We start from the raw sequence: 15,188 nt of genomic DNA on the forward strand, positions 1-15,188 counted from the left end.
ATGGCGGTCATTTTTCCGTCATTTCACTCTACATTTTCGAGTCATTTGACGATCAATTTTACTGCGGTTTTACCATTTATATAACCGCCATATAACGTGAATTTTACCTGCAGATTTACTCTACCTGGAACAGCCATATGAATAAAATATGAACCAAAAAAATTGAATTTTCAATATTTATTATTTTCAATATTATTATATATGTACATGAAATTGGAACTTATATTAATCCAGTTCATATAAAACAGAAGAACTTTAATAATAAATAAACTCGCTTAATTGGTTTTTGTTTTCCAATTGAAATCTCTTCTAAGCGAGCAGAAAATAATTTTAAGCTTTAGAAAAAACTGCAATTATTTGAATCAATTTAAATCTACAACTTAAAGCTAATTAGAAATTCAGATTAGATTTACTCTTTTTTTTTCAGATCAAGAATATTCAAAGGTGTCGTGGAATCCGATTGCTGTCGTAATTGATGAACTTAAAAATGTGCGACTAGTAATTGAGTCAGACTTATTATTCTTCTAAATCTAATCATTCAAGCAATAATTCTGCAACCCATAGCAGGAGTATTGATTGGTTTCAAATCTAATTCCGACAGCAATCGTATCACATCCCTTATTATATATGTACGTGATATTGCAACTTAAATTAATACAATTGATATAAAGAAAAGTAAGTACTTTAATAATAACATAAACTCTCTTAATTGGTTTTTGTTTTCCAATTGAAATCTTTTCTAAGCGAGCAGAAAATAATTTTAAGCTTTAGAAAAAACTCCAATTATTTGAATAATCTACAACTTAAAGCTTAGTAGAAATTTAGATTAGGTTTACTCTTTTTTCAGATCAATAATATTCAAAGGTGTCGTGGAATCCGATTGCTGTCATAATTAATGAACTTAAAAATGTACGACTTGTAATTAAGTCAGACTTATTATTGTTCTAAATCTAATTATTCAAACAATAATTCTACAACCCATAGCAGGAGTATTGATTGGTTTCAAATCTAATTCCGACAGCAATCGTATCACATCCCTTATTATATATGTACGTGATATTGCAACTTAAATTAATACTGTTGATATAAAGAAAAGTAAATACTTTAATAATAAATCAACTCTCTTAATTGATTTTTGTTTTCCAATTGAAATCATTTCCTGTGCATGCACATCGCTAACCTGTGTTGGCAAAAGATATGATTATACTGTCTTCGATAGATAGTCGGACGAGCCGCTACTCGGCGAAGTAGAGATGACCGCTGTGTCGGTGGCAGCTGTTACAACAGCAGTTTCTAACTTTACACCATCCGTACGGTGTGATGAAAGCTTCCCTGCCTTTTCCAATTGCTTGGCGCCAGCAATTTTTGCTGTTTGTAACGCTTTAGCTGTAATGCAAATATATAGATGGGTTAAAGTGGTTTTCGTATGTTATTCAACAACTCATCCTATACCAAATTCACAGCCTCCTCATCGATTTTGAATATGTGTACTGTTTCAGTATTCAGACCCAGTTCGTTTGGTGCAATATTTTCGATTTGATGAATATGTATACTATCCGTTACGCAGACAATTAGGTGCAATCAATTCATTCATATACTGTGGGTATTTGAGCCGTAGACGCAATGGCAGATATTTTGATTCTTTTTGAAGTGTAACATTTGTAAACAGTTGGGTTTCTCTGCTGTCACCATCACCACTAGAGAGCTATTGAAGAAACGCTCGACCAAGATAATATGTGAGATTTACACGCATAGATTTCTTCCACCTTTTCACAGTTATTGATGGAGAAAATGCGAAAGCCATATTTACCATCCCATACCGAAATAGAATTGTAGAGGAAGAAACATTTTATAAAATTTAATAAAATCAAAAAATGATAGTTGTGCTAAAATGGGGTAACGTATTGTATGTTAAAGTATAGCGAAGTCTCAGCGGCTTTGTCCTGGTGAAAATTGAGTTTGAATAGGTTTTATTCTTCATTCTTAGAAACATGTACGAAGGTACCTGGTAAGATATTAAAAATCCTCAACGCTTTTTTTGCTATAACTTAAAAAACTCATATTCAAACTTCTGCTTAACTTCTACATATCAATAGCTACCTTTACCACCAGGAGTTGCTATTGTTTCTACGCCTATGCTATTGTTTCCTACATCGATGAGCTTTGTAATAAAATAAACAGCTATCTCCCCAATCTCTCCAGTTTTGTCGCCTCGCGAAACCTGATATTGTCACCAACCAAATCAAGGTGACCTTATTTAAAACATGACCGCGCCAAATGTCGACCATATGGCATTACCCTACCGACTGTCTTACACCCTAAAATTTTGGGTGTGACTTTCGATCAGGATCTACATCTTGGAGAGCATGCACTAGCAATTGTAACGAAAATCGTCGTTGGTGTGAGGTCTTAGCCGATCTCCAGATCTGTAGAAAAGGAGCTTATTAGCTTAGTGCTTAAGATGATGCGGGAGGGTGGGGCCGTGTGTAGAAGTCCACGAAAGTGGGGAAAGCTTCTGACCGCCATTCACCTGGGAATGGCCAGAGCGATTCTTTTGCATGCGGTTCAAGCAGCTCACTACTGCCGGTCGCTTGCGGCCAAGTATCCTCTGGGTAGCCGCTAAACACCCGTTTAGCGGTGAGCTAATGTGAGAAGGCGACAACGTGGCTAGGCCACTCTGACATAATCGGTTTAAGGGCTAGCCGGGGGAGATTTCATCGGCAGCGTCTGTACACCTCTAGGCGCGGCTGCAAGCGGGCGTCTGTCTTGGAGCAAGCGGCTCGCTATATAAACGTGCCAAGTAATATTTTCACCCCCGCTGAGCGGGTTGTGCGCTGGGCTTGGGACCCGCCACGTAAAACCATACTCCAATGAAATATAACAACAAGCCTCGGATAAATACACTCTCTATTGATGACGACCATGGCAAACGTTTGAAGGACAATGAATTGAGGGCATGCACCTGGAACGTCCGCTCCCTGAATGGGATTGGTGCAGATGCCCGGCTGGTTGATGTCCTCGCCAAAGCAAAATCTGACATCACCGCCATCCAAGAAATGCGTTGGACGAAGCAAGGAAGAAAGAAGATCAAAAATTGTGACATATATTGGAGTGGCCATGCGAATAAGCGCAGTTTCGGCGTCGGATTCGTGGTGGGAGAGAGACTTTGTCGCCAAGTGCTGGCGTTCACGCCTGTGGACGAGCGTCTCGCCGCTATTCGAATAAAAGCAAAATTTTTTAATATATCATTCATCTGCGCCCATGCGCCGACAGAGGAGAAAGACGATGAGGTGAAAGACACTTTTTATGAACAATTAGAACGCACATACGAGCGCTGCCCCCGTCATGATATAAAAGTCGTGTTTGGCGACTTTAACGTCAGGGTGGGCAAAGAAGGTGTTTTTGGCCCTACAGTCGGAAAGTTCAGCCTACACAATGAAACTTCTCCTATCGGACTGAGGCTGATTGTTTTTGCCGGTGCTTGAAACATGGTCATATAAAGCACGAGGTTCATGCATAAAAAGATACATCAAGCTACATGGCTGTCTCCTGATCGAAATACTCGCAATCAGATCGATCACGTTGTGATAGACGGACGGCATGCTTTTTAGATGTGCTTGTTTTAGATGTGCGAACGATCCGAGGACCTAACATCGATTCGGACCATTATCTCGTTGCAGCCAAAATACGCACCCGCCTCAACGCGGCTAAAAACAAGGAACAAAAAACACAAGGAAAGCTAGACGTCGAAAAGCTTCAATCACAACAGACTGCCAATGATTTCGCAACTCGACTCTCACACCTGCTCTCTGAGGGCACAACTCATCCTGAAGGAATACAGGAGCAGTAGGAGCATATCTCCAAAGCACTTCATACTGCCGCCGAGGAAAAAATTGGTTACCGGCGGCCACGAAAAAACAACTGGTATGATGAAAAATGCCGCGTTGCAACCGAAAGAAAAGACGCTGCCTACAGGGCTACGTTAAAAGCGAGCGCGACAAGAGGAGTGTGTGAACGCTATCGTGAGTTGAAAAGGGAAGCGAGACGCCTTTTCAGGAAGAAAAAAGCAGAAGCAGAAAGGCGTGAGTGCGAGGAGCTTGAGCTGCTAGCCACCAGGAATAACGCCCGAAAATTCTACCAAAAAATACGGCGACAGACGGAAGGTTTTAAGACCGGGGCAAACTCCTGTAGGAATGAAAACGGCGACCTTGTAACTGATGTCCAGAGAGTGCTTAGATTATGGAGGGAACACTTCTCTGCTCTCCTAAATGGAGGCAGCAATTCACCGCGCAGAGATGAAGAACCCGATCCCGCAATCGATGATGATGGAATATATGTCCCCCCGCCCGATTATGACGAAGTTAGAATAGCAATAACCAGATTGAAAAACAACAAGGCCGTGGGCGCTGATGGATTGCCTGCGGAGCTATTCAAGTTCGGCGGCGAGGAGTTGGTAAGGCGCATGCAGCAGCTTCTTAGCAAAATATGGGCGGACGAAAGCATGCCCGACGGTTGGAATCTAAGTGTTCTTTGCCCAGTCCACAAGAAGGGGGATACTGCAAAATGCACCAACTATCGTGGAATCAGCCTTCTTAATATCGCATATAAGGTCCTTTCAATTGTATTGTGCGAAAGATTGAAGCCCACCGTGAACCGGCTGATTGGACCTTATCAGTGCGGCTTCAGACCTGGTAAATCTACCATCGACCAGATTTTCACAATGCGCCAAATCTTGGAAAAAACCCGTGAAAAGAGAATCGACACACATCACCTCTTCGTCGCCTTTAAAGCCGCCTTCGACAGCACGAAAAGGAGCTGCCTATATGCCGCTATGTCTGAATTTGGTTTCCCTGCAAAACTTATACGGCTGTGCAAAATGACGTTGAGCAACACCATCAGCTCAGTCAGAATTGGGAAGGACCTCTCCGAGCCGTTCGAAACTAAACGAGGTTTCAGACAGGGTGACCCCCTATCGTGCGATTTCTTTAATTTGATGCTGGAGAAAATTATACTAGCTGCAGAACTTAACCGCACTGGAACAATATACTATAAAAGCGTGCAATTACTGGCATATGCTGATGACATTGATATCATCGGCCTAAACACCCGTGCTGTTAGTTCTGCTTACTCCAAGCTGGAAAAAGAAGCGGTAAAGATGGGTTTGATGGTGAATGAGGACAAAACGAAGTACCTGCTGTCTTCGAGCAAAGAGTCAGCGCATATGCGCCTTGGCAACCACGCTACTGTTGACAGCCATAATTTCGAAATAGTAAAAGACTTCGTTTATTTGGGAACCAGCATCAACACTAGCAACAACATCAGCACTGAAATCCAGCGAAGAATCAATCTTGCCAATAAATGCTACTTTGGACTAGGTAGGCAATTGAAAAGTAAACTCCTCTCTCGGCGAACGAAAATCATACTCTACAAGTCACTTATCGTACCCGTCCTGCTATATGGGGCAGAAGCATGGACCATGACAACAGCAGCTGAAGCGGCTTTGGGAGTGTTCGAGAGAAAAGTTCTTCGAAAGATTTATGGACCTCTACGCGTTGGCGATGGAGAGTACCGAAGAAGATTTAATGATGAGCTGTACGAACTATACGCAGACATCAACATAGTCCAGCGAATTAAAACGCAGCGGCTGCGCTGGCTAGGCCATGTTATGCGAATGAAAGATGATGCTCCGGCCAAGAAAGTGTTTCTATCGGAACCCGCCTATGGAAGCAGAGGTAGAGGGCGGCCCCCACTCCGTTGGAAGGACCAGGTGGAAAACGATTTAAACTCCCTTGGTGTGCCCGAAGGAGCGACTGGCGCGCCTTGTTGGACGGCCATAACCGTTTAGACGGTTAAGCGCCAATTAAGTAAGTAAGTAAGTAAGTTAAGATGATGCGGGAATAACCAAGTAAGCTCCTTCCAACCTTTGATTCGGGGGATGGTATAATGGTATGAAGATGATAGCGTGCGACAACATCGCGAGCTAGCGATGGCTGGAGGAAGTGGTTCCAAACCTCCAAAGGCAGGGCGCGAACGCTCGTTTTGAGGTGGTGGATAAAGCGCAAATCCCCAAGGTAACAAAAGTTAAGGTATGGATACCATGCGTGCTGAAGTCGGAGGATACACTGCGACTTTTGCAAAATCAGAATCCGAACATACCGACACAGGATTCGAAGGTCCTTACTGTATCTCGGCCTACGGACGAAGGTTAGTTATACATCTTCCAAATAAACAAGCAGGCGGAGGATATATTGTACGCGCAGCTTGGAAATATGTCCTTAGGTACAGGCAAAATGTATATGCGACTCAGGAAAAGAAGTCGCGGGTATTAAAGTCCTAACACGGTGGACGTCGAAAAGGACCTCAAAAGCCTAAGGGAAAAAAGACAGGTGGAGGTAGCCCACGTCACCCCGAATGTGTTAGAAGGGGACCAACAGCCAGATGGTGCTGTGAGTCGCACAGAGGAACACCCGGCACAACAGGTACAAGAGGCTGAAGGGGGCTTCGAACACTCTAAACCAAAAGGGCTAGAGGAGGACGACGACGTCAGCCCATTGGTACTGCGAGTCATACAGATAAACCTCCAACACAGTAAAGTGGCGTCGAGCGAACCCCTCCTCCTAACGCGCTGATCCAGGAGCCGTGGCTTCCATCGGAAGGAAAGGGTTCTGGACTTAGCGCGCGCGGATTTGGCGTTTACTATGCGCAAACGGAAGGACGGGTGCGAGCTGTAGTAATGGTAAGGAAACAGCTGCATTCATATATGCTGCCTAATTACACTACTGAGGACCTCGTAGTGGTGGTGAAATCGCCGGGCTCAGATGGTACATGTCCGGCCATGCTACAAGTTTCAAGTAGGGCGGTCGTGGGATGGCTTAAAATAATATTCGATGGGTGCATAAACTGAATCATGTATCGCACTCTTGGAGAACTGCTCGTGTAGCTTTCCTACCAAAGGCGGGGAAGATCGGTCACGTGTATCCCAAAGATTATAGACCCATAATTTCTGCTCAAAACCTTTGAGAGGCTGATAGATGTGTACATAAAGTTCAACGTGGATGAAAAGCTGCTCTCCACAACACAACAGGCGTACACCAAAGGCAAGTCAGTAGACACCGCATTGCATAGGGTGGTAATAAGCATAGAAAAAGCCCTGGAATATAAGGAATATGCTCTGGAAGTCTTCTTAAGCATTGCCGGGGCTTTCTAAATGGGCGATTATTGATGGTCTTAATTACGTTAAAGTACATCCAGCCTTACCCAGATGGATCGACTGCATGTTAAACTGCAGTAAGATTACATCGCAATGGGGATTGTACGCGGACACGAAATTAGTGGACAGGGGCACTCCGGGTGCTATCACCTCTGCTGTGGACGCTGGTCATTAACCAACTGCTTAGGGGATTCTACGAGGGACCAGAAAAACTTACGGTTTACGCAGATGACGTTGCATATGGTATTGTTTACAAAGAGGTACAAGGTCCCTAATTGGACCAGGCCTAAGTTAGGAGGGGCGACCCTACGGGGAAACCTTGCACAAAATATCTAGGAATGATCCTAGACAGTAAGCTGTCATGGAAGCTCAACGTGGAGGAGGGTGAGGACAGCTTAAACGGAACTTTATGCATGTAAAAGAATGCAAAAGAATCGGCATATACGATCAGAAGGAACTCGATGACGATGCCTCAAAATAACAACCAAAAGCAATAATTATCATTTCACTGACACAAATTTTATAGTTTTTTCTTCCGGAGTTGGACACAATCTCTTCATAATTTTGCTTAACAATTTAAGATTACAAATTTTTTTCAATTTGTATTTTGACTTACCAGCAACAACAGAATCATGTTTAATTGTACGCCGCACAATCATTATAGCATCATGTAACGAAGCTCAGTTTCTTTCAAAAATTGTTCGGCACCGCCACGTAAAATCAATGTATATGTTCTAGCATTAACGCAACCTTTAAATAATTATAAACTATAAAAATTAAGTTAATGTCAAACCCACTATCAAACCTTGGAAAATGTTGAAATGTTCACCACCAACTTGACGTTCTTCAAAGTAATCACATTGACCCAAAACACTTGAATTAATATCATTACCTGTAGTCATAACAGCTCCACCACAAGCTTTCATTGTACGTTTCAAATCTTCTTCTGGTACACTAACAGAACATTTCACGATCTGCAAAATACTGTGTACCAACATCACCAATTGGTAGTTTAGAAAACACAACATTGGCGCCTTACTTACCTATTTTATTGTACAGGAGGCGCCATTCAGCATAAACAATTTTCTGATACTCTTGGACATTGGAGGACATTATGTGGCAGAGCATTTTTCCAATAAAGCAGTTTCTTGTTCCTTTGATTGGCGCTTCCACATGTACAGCCATGTCATATTTTGGTCATACATAATTATAATGCTTTACGTATAGCTTTAATGATGATACGTGCATGCACGCCTTCCTCAACATAGGGTTTAACTTGTTTTAAGATTTCACCTGCTTAAAGTACTACTGAAGTGGTGTCATCGCCGACCTGATAAGAGAAACATTTTTATTCTACACATTCTAATATAACAAAAAACTTACCTCAGCATTTTGAAATTTGGCGATGTCTACTAGAGTTTTACGGCTGGATTCACAATATCCAATAGTTTCATAATGGTTGCCCCATCATTTGAAATTGTGGCCTTACCACTGGAATCAACAATATGCTTGTCCATACTACGTGAACCCAATTGATTGCGAGGCATTGATGTGGATATGAGTTGAGGTTTACCATGAGAGCTATCGGTACCCAAGTATTTTTTACACAAATACTCATGTACCCAATACAAGTTCAGGACGTTCATATTTATCGACACGCTGTCCGGTATGGCCCAAATGTTGGAAATATGCAGTTGGCACTGTTGAGAAAAAATATGGATCAATGAACACAAGTAAAAGTGAAAGATTTTTTTTACCATCTCTTGTTACTTTACACATTAGACATTGGAAACGACGACCAGCATCTACAAGTTGCTATTGAGCCTTGCAACGATTATATCTAATTGCACCCAATTCACCAAAATTTACAATGGGTGGCTCATATTCACCCTCAACCTGTCGTGCCATTGGTGAGGCCGTAAGTGTAATGGACAAAGCTGTTGTTTTTAATAAATCAGCTGTTGCATGTATGCAATACAAAGACGACCTGCAAAGAAGAAAGATCAATGTAATTGCCAAACAAAACATTAATTTCGATTATCGATACCTAACGTAACGTGGCGAGGAGTTACCCTGATCTTCTACCTCAATGGTGGTAATAAACCCTGAGCATTAGTAATAAAAGCACCACCAGCGCTATTTTGATTTTCAATGATAACGCTTATCGGATTTGGCATCTGATCGGGATCTAAACGGCGTTGGGCTTGATCATACTGTTGCGGCTGTTGATATTTACCAGTAACAGGTGCAGGTGGTTGCTAAAGAAAATAACACAAAAATAATCATCAGCAAATTTGTAAATTATTAGTTGTATTAGCATACATTATAACCAGGACGTCCGGACGTGTCCGGGTACTGGGGGTTCACACGGCTTGGGTGGTTGACTGAGCATTGGCGTCTGTCCAGGTTGTGTTGGTGGCATCATAAAAGCCATCAATAACAAGTGCCAAGAATATATCCGCGGCATACCTGCCGACCAAAATGATTCAAGGGGTTGTGATTGCCAACCTCACCTACCCGTGGCGAATCCTGTACCTATCAATTTGGTGTGACCAATTGGTGCCAGTTAACCCTCTGAAATAATCGGCGCAATTGTACGCCATTGTGTTGGCATTAATTAGGCAAAATGCAAAAACCTTTCATCTTCCTCGCGTGACCATTCTGTCTTCTTTAAGCTAGGATCAAGCCATTCGTACCAGCGTGCCTTACATTGCTTTGCAGATTTGCGATGCAGCAGTGATACAATACGTGACCTCTGGTTTTTGCCATATTTCATTACAGCTACTTTGAGGATTTCATCCTGAAAATTATCAATTTAGTTAATAAACGGCCAAGAGTAACTAGTCGCGTCAAATGCTTACCTCAGTGTTTTTCCACACACCACCTTTTATCATTATTCGCGGCATGGTGCTATATAATTGTGAATTCTTTCGATGAGCACAAAAATCAAATCAAAAATTTTTGTCGAAATAAACAGCAAAAATCATTGTATATTAAAGACTTTGGGAAAATTTTAGAATACCACCCCCGAGTTCGGGGTAAAACTTGGTATCAAGTGAAAGAGGGAGCTCTCCCGATCACAAATATATATATTTAAAGTGCGCAAACTTATAATTTAAAAGTTATTTGTTGTAACGTTTGCAAATTTAACAAATTTCTAAAGAACTTTAAATTACAATTTACACATCTTTCAAAACCTTAATCCACATACATATCTATATAAATTGGCAACGATAAACTTAAATTGCATTTTAGTATATTTCACATTTCATTTTTGCATTGTTTTCACTTATTATAAATGTTTTTATTAAATCAATCGCGCTTTTGTAGCAACATGCACATATATATATATATATATATATATATATTTTATATATATATATATATTTTATTGATGACATTACAAAGCTGTGCTGCCACATATATATACGTATACACATATAAAATTTGTATAGAAATTTGCAAACTTTAACACCAAAGTACTTTTAAATTATAAGTTTGCGAGCTTTAAAATTTATATATATGTGATCTGGAGAACTCCCTGTTAATTTTAAATATTTCCGGAGATATTCCATTTAAAACTCTCAAAATTGAAAAAATTTTCGACCACCAAATGTTTTGCTGTCTCTGCTGAATTAGAAATGGCGAATTTTTTTGCACGCAAAAATTACGTATTTTGCTATCCCTATAAAAATAATAGGTGCGAGAGAGCACGATACATTGTGGGAAAGCTAAATTTGTCAACATGCTATTTCATTTGAAGAATTTTTCATTCCAAATCGTCACCCCTGTCAAAAATTCGTGTGTTTGTGTGCGTTTTTGGTCACACGATTTTTGCAGGGTGGTCTCAACGACAACATTTTTGACTACCAATCGTATCGACTTTTTCAATTTTTCAATCATTCGGAGCATTCGGTAATGGTATCCATTTTGAATTCGCTGTCATTCCGAATCCAGCGAGTGCCTGTCAGATCGCTTGACAGATAAGTCAACACACTTGTACTTATACACTATGACGTCAATATCGAATGCATAGTGTACCTATACCAAGTGTGTTCACTAAGCGATAAACGTCAAAACTACAAACAGCCTCGCTCACCTGATGGAAATCTCAGGTCTAGAGTCGCATTTTTAGTCTCAACGACAACATTTTTGACTACCAATCGTATGGACTTTTTCAATTTTTCAATCATTCGGAGCATTCGGTAATGGTATCCATTTTGAATTCGCTGTCATTCCGAATCCAGCGAGTGGCTGTCAGAATGCTTGACAGATAAGTCAACACACTTGTACTTGTACACTATGATCGAATGAATGCTTTTATTTTCTTTGTTCCTTATAACTTATCTTAGCGAGTAACAATGTTGCCATACAAGTACTAATTAAAAGGCTTAAGGCCGAAACACACTTCAGCCTAGGTGTGTCTTAAATGACTTAAAGTACTAAGGGCGCTTAGCTTAGGCACGTATGCCTGCAATATACATGTATATTTGTAGTTTATGTTTATCTTATAGCCACATGTGGGTGTATGTGTGAGTAACTTTTTCGGCTGATGATTACATATGTTTGTGAGATATTTCTTCGTTGCCTTATATGTATGTGTGTAAATGATGATTGATTTGTTAATGTACACAAGAGTGGCAGCTTGCTTTATTGTTGTTGTGCCTTTATTTACTAACAATATAGCGATGCTAAAATTCGCGACACTTGACTCCTCCTCCTAAGTCGGATCGTCCCGATCAGATAAATTTTCTGATCTAAACGCTGCCAGCCTTTCCAAATGAACGACTTTAATTTTTTTCGTGGTTTGCCAATGGTTTGTATGCGGTAAACTACATCGTTGATCCGTTTTACAACTATGTATGGACCTTCCCAATTACACTGCAAGTTCGGGGACAAACCTTTTTTTCGTTGTGCGTTGTATAACAGCACCAAATCTCCTTCCTGAAAACCTTTCGAATTAATTGCTTTATCGTATCTGGCTTTCATCTTGTCACTCATAGCCTCTGCTCGTTGTCTTACAAGATCGTGTATTTCTCTCAGCTTTACTTCCAAGACACGAGTGGATTTCTTGACATTTTTCTCCGCATCGGCATCTATCCCAAACTTCAAATCAGCTGGCAGTAGAAGGTCATTGCCAAAAATTACCTTTGCGGGAGTTTGGCCCGTTGTTTAATGCACTGCCGATCGGTAAGCCATCAAGAATAATGATATACGTGTATTCCACTCTTTATGGAACTTGTAGACTACTTTCCTTAAGCGCTCGTCCAAGGTTCTATTGAAACGTTCCACCATACCATACCAAAATTTCTCCCTTGGTCAGAATGTAACTCTATTGGTACACCATATCTTGTAATCCAATTGTTTGTAAACACTTCTGCTACTGGCCACTTGCTGAAATAATCCATAATCACCAGTACATATTTGTTTCCGCGGTTGCTAGTAGGAAATGGACCTGCGACGTCAATAGCGATCCTTTCAAATGTATTATATTGCTTCATCTGGCCATGACTTCGGGTTTTGGGCCCTTTCGCTTTGCTGCAAACCTCGCTGTTGACAATCCACTCAGTGACCAACTAACGGCAACCAACCCAATAGAATCTCTGCTTAATCTTCTCGAGCGTCTTCATAATTCCAAGATGACCTCCACTTGGACCGTTATGTAGCTCACTGAGAACGTCAGGAATCCTTTTCCTTGGAACAACTATCAGTTTCCTCTTACCTTGACCATCCTCACTCCCCACACTCGATGCAGCCAACCGGCTATCAATTCTAAACTGTTCAACTTTGCCCAATATGACGTCGCAATAGGACTCACTGCTGACATCTCTTCTTTATTTGGTCTTTCGTTTCGTTCGAGCTTTCGCATAACATCTGACAGATCTATATCTTTTAGCTGACACTTCCTTAGTTGTTCCATGTCCCATTCATCCGAACACATTATAGTCATAAGCCGGATATCTATGATGTCTTCCTTAGCCTCAGCTTTCGAACAGTGCTTGCATTTCAAATTACATGTTTTTCGTGACATTTCATCGGCATTCCCATGGGTACTACCTTTCCGATGCTCAATGGAAAAGGCATAGCTTTGTAGTCGCTCGATCCACCGTGCCAATTGACCTTCTGGATTACGGAACTGCAGGAGCTATTTCAACGCGGCGTGATCACTCACGACGCGGGATCGCTGCCCGTAGAAGTACTTGTGAAAATGTTTAATGCCTCTACCAATGCCAACAGCTCTCTCCATGTAACACAATATTCCTCTCTGGTTTTCCAAAAGAACGGCTGTAATATGCAACTACCTTCTCCTGTCCATCAACCAAAGAACTTGACGGATCGGCCTCGCATCTCCAGTGTCAATTTGTTGTTTCACAACGTTGGTGCGGCCTGGTTTGGAACCATCTTGGTCAAATATGTTTGCGTATTTTAGGAGCAATTGTTTTGTCTTCCTCTAGCCCCTTCGTCTATGCCGTGATGTCATTTGAAATATTAATCTTGTTAGTTGAAACGTTTTTCTGGAGCTGTTCACAGTTAATAACTATTTCAGCCTCTTGGCATCTTCCCAATATAGCTCCTTTTGTCAGTTTGAGTGGTGACTTGAACCCTTTGAGTACTCTTACCGGAATACGTCAATCTTGTTTTGTTATAGCCAGTTTTCCTACAAGTACGTTCGGTGTTGATCTGTTAGCTGCCTCGACAACCCACAATTTGTTTGTCCCACAATCCCCATCAACATTTGCCCAGGTGACTGCTTCTGATTTTGCTGGTATTTGCTGACTCTCTTCCACCGGCACTCGTTTACTGCTGTAGGCTTTCTCGTAGCCGAAACAAAGTGGCACATCCATGTTCTTATATCGCATCGTCTTGCTTTGCATGTCGACCTTGATGCCTTGGTCCATTAAGAAGTCCACTCCAATTATGATTTCATCAACAATATCTGCCACTATAAAATTGTGTAGTACCGTGACGTTCCCAATTGCTACTTCACATGCTACTTCTCCAATTACCTGAGTATCCTCTCGAGTGGCTGTACGCAATCTTGCTCCATGCAATGGTCTTATCTTCTTATCGACTAAATCCGATCGAATGATGGAATGAGATGCGACCGTATCTACAGTCAGTAAACGTTCCTTTCCATCCCCATGCCCTCCAGAAAGACTGCTCGACCTTCTTCCAATTTGCGAGATAGAGATTATGGGGCATTCAATTGAGGGAGCCAGCTGTCGCCCCTTGCGGCTGACTCGCTTTAGTTTAACGATTGAGTGGTCTTGGAGATTTGCTCATCTCCTTCAGCTCTGCGTTTACGACCACCCACGTTGTTTGAACTATTAGGGTTGGTGCTGCAAAAACGTGCAATGTGACCTAGGTTGCCGCACTTGAACCATTTCATAACTCCGGCATTTTTCTGTTGTGATCTCTTCAGTGCTTCCAAAATTGTGTCTACCCAATCTGGCCTTTCTACTTCCACGCGATGAGCTTTGTATGCGGGCTTACTCAAAAGTGACGCTATTTCCTGAGTCAGTGCATAGGATAACGTTTCAGCAAATGTTGGCTTTGGGTTTGCGTATGTAGCTCGCTTCTTTTGGCGTCCCGTATGCCATTTATAAAGCTCTGAATTTTTACCCTATGACAAACCAATCTTTCAACGTCTGCAGCAAACTCCTGCAAAGTCTCATTAGATTTTTGGTAGCGGTTTTGCAACTCTATTTGGTAGATTTGTTTTCTGTGTTCGCTTCCGTAACGTCGTTCTACGGCAGCCATCAATGCTTCATAATTGTTCCGCTCTCCTTCGGGAATCGTTTGTAGGATTTCGGCTGCTGGCTCCTTCAATACTACGAATAGAGCTGCAACTTTATCTTCAGCATTCCAGTTGTTCACTGCTGCGGTCTTCTCAAACTGTAGCTTAAAGACCTGGAAAGGAACAGAACCGTCAAAGGATGGTGTCTTTACCTTTGGATTACTCGCTGAAACTGCTGGG

At 41.6% G+C, this 15,188-nt stretch overlaps 1 long non-coding RNA gene across 3 annotated transcripts; it reads right to left on the bottom strand.

Annotated features, from left to right (window-relative positions):
* Positions 1-168: 168 nt before the first annotated feature.
* Positions 169-11,043, bottom strand: LOC137240599 (uncharacterized). Of its 3 annotated transcripts, none has more exons than XR_010949772.1 (10): positions 10,072-11,043; positions 9,533-10,010; positions 9,258-9,468; positions 8,968-9,197; positions 8,594-8,910; positions 8,254-8,540; positions 8,016-8,184; positions 7,827-7,960; positions 1,453-1,766; positions 169-1,386 (listed from the first exon to the last, which is right to left on the bottom strand). It is a non-coding gene; the product is annotated as an uncharacterized lncRNA (long non-coding RNA). The 3 variants fall into 3 exon arrangements; XR_010949771.1 differs by having other exon boundaries at positions 8,016-8,194; XR_010949773.1 differs by lacking the exons at positions 169-1,386; positions 1,453-1,766 and adding an exon at positions 1,934-2,005 and having other exon boundaries at positions 8,016-8,194.
* Positions 11,044-15,188: the final 4,145 nt, after the last annotated feature.

The sequence above is a fragment of the Eurosta solidaginis genome, chromosome 2 (genome assembly GCF_040869045.1).
Source record: "Eurosta solidaginis isolate ZX-2024a chromosome 2, ASM4086904v1, whole genome shotgun sequence".
Taxonomy (NCBI): Eukaryota; Metazoa; Arthropoda; class Insecta; order Diptera; family Tephritidae; genus Eurosta; species Eurosta solidaginis.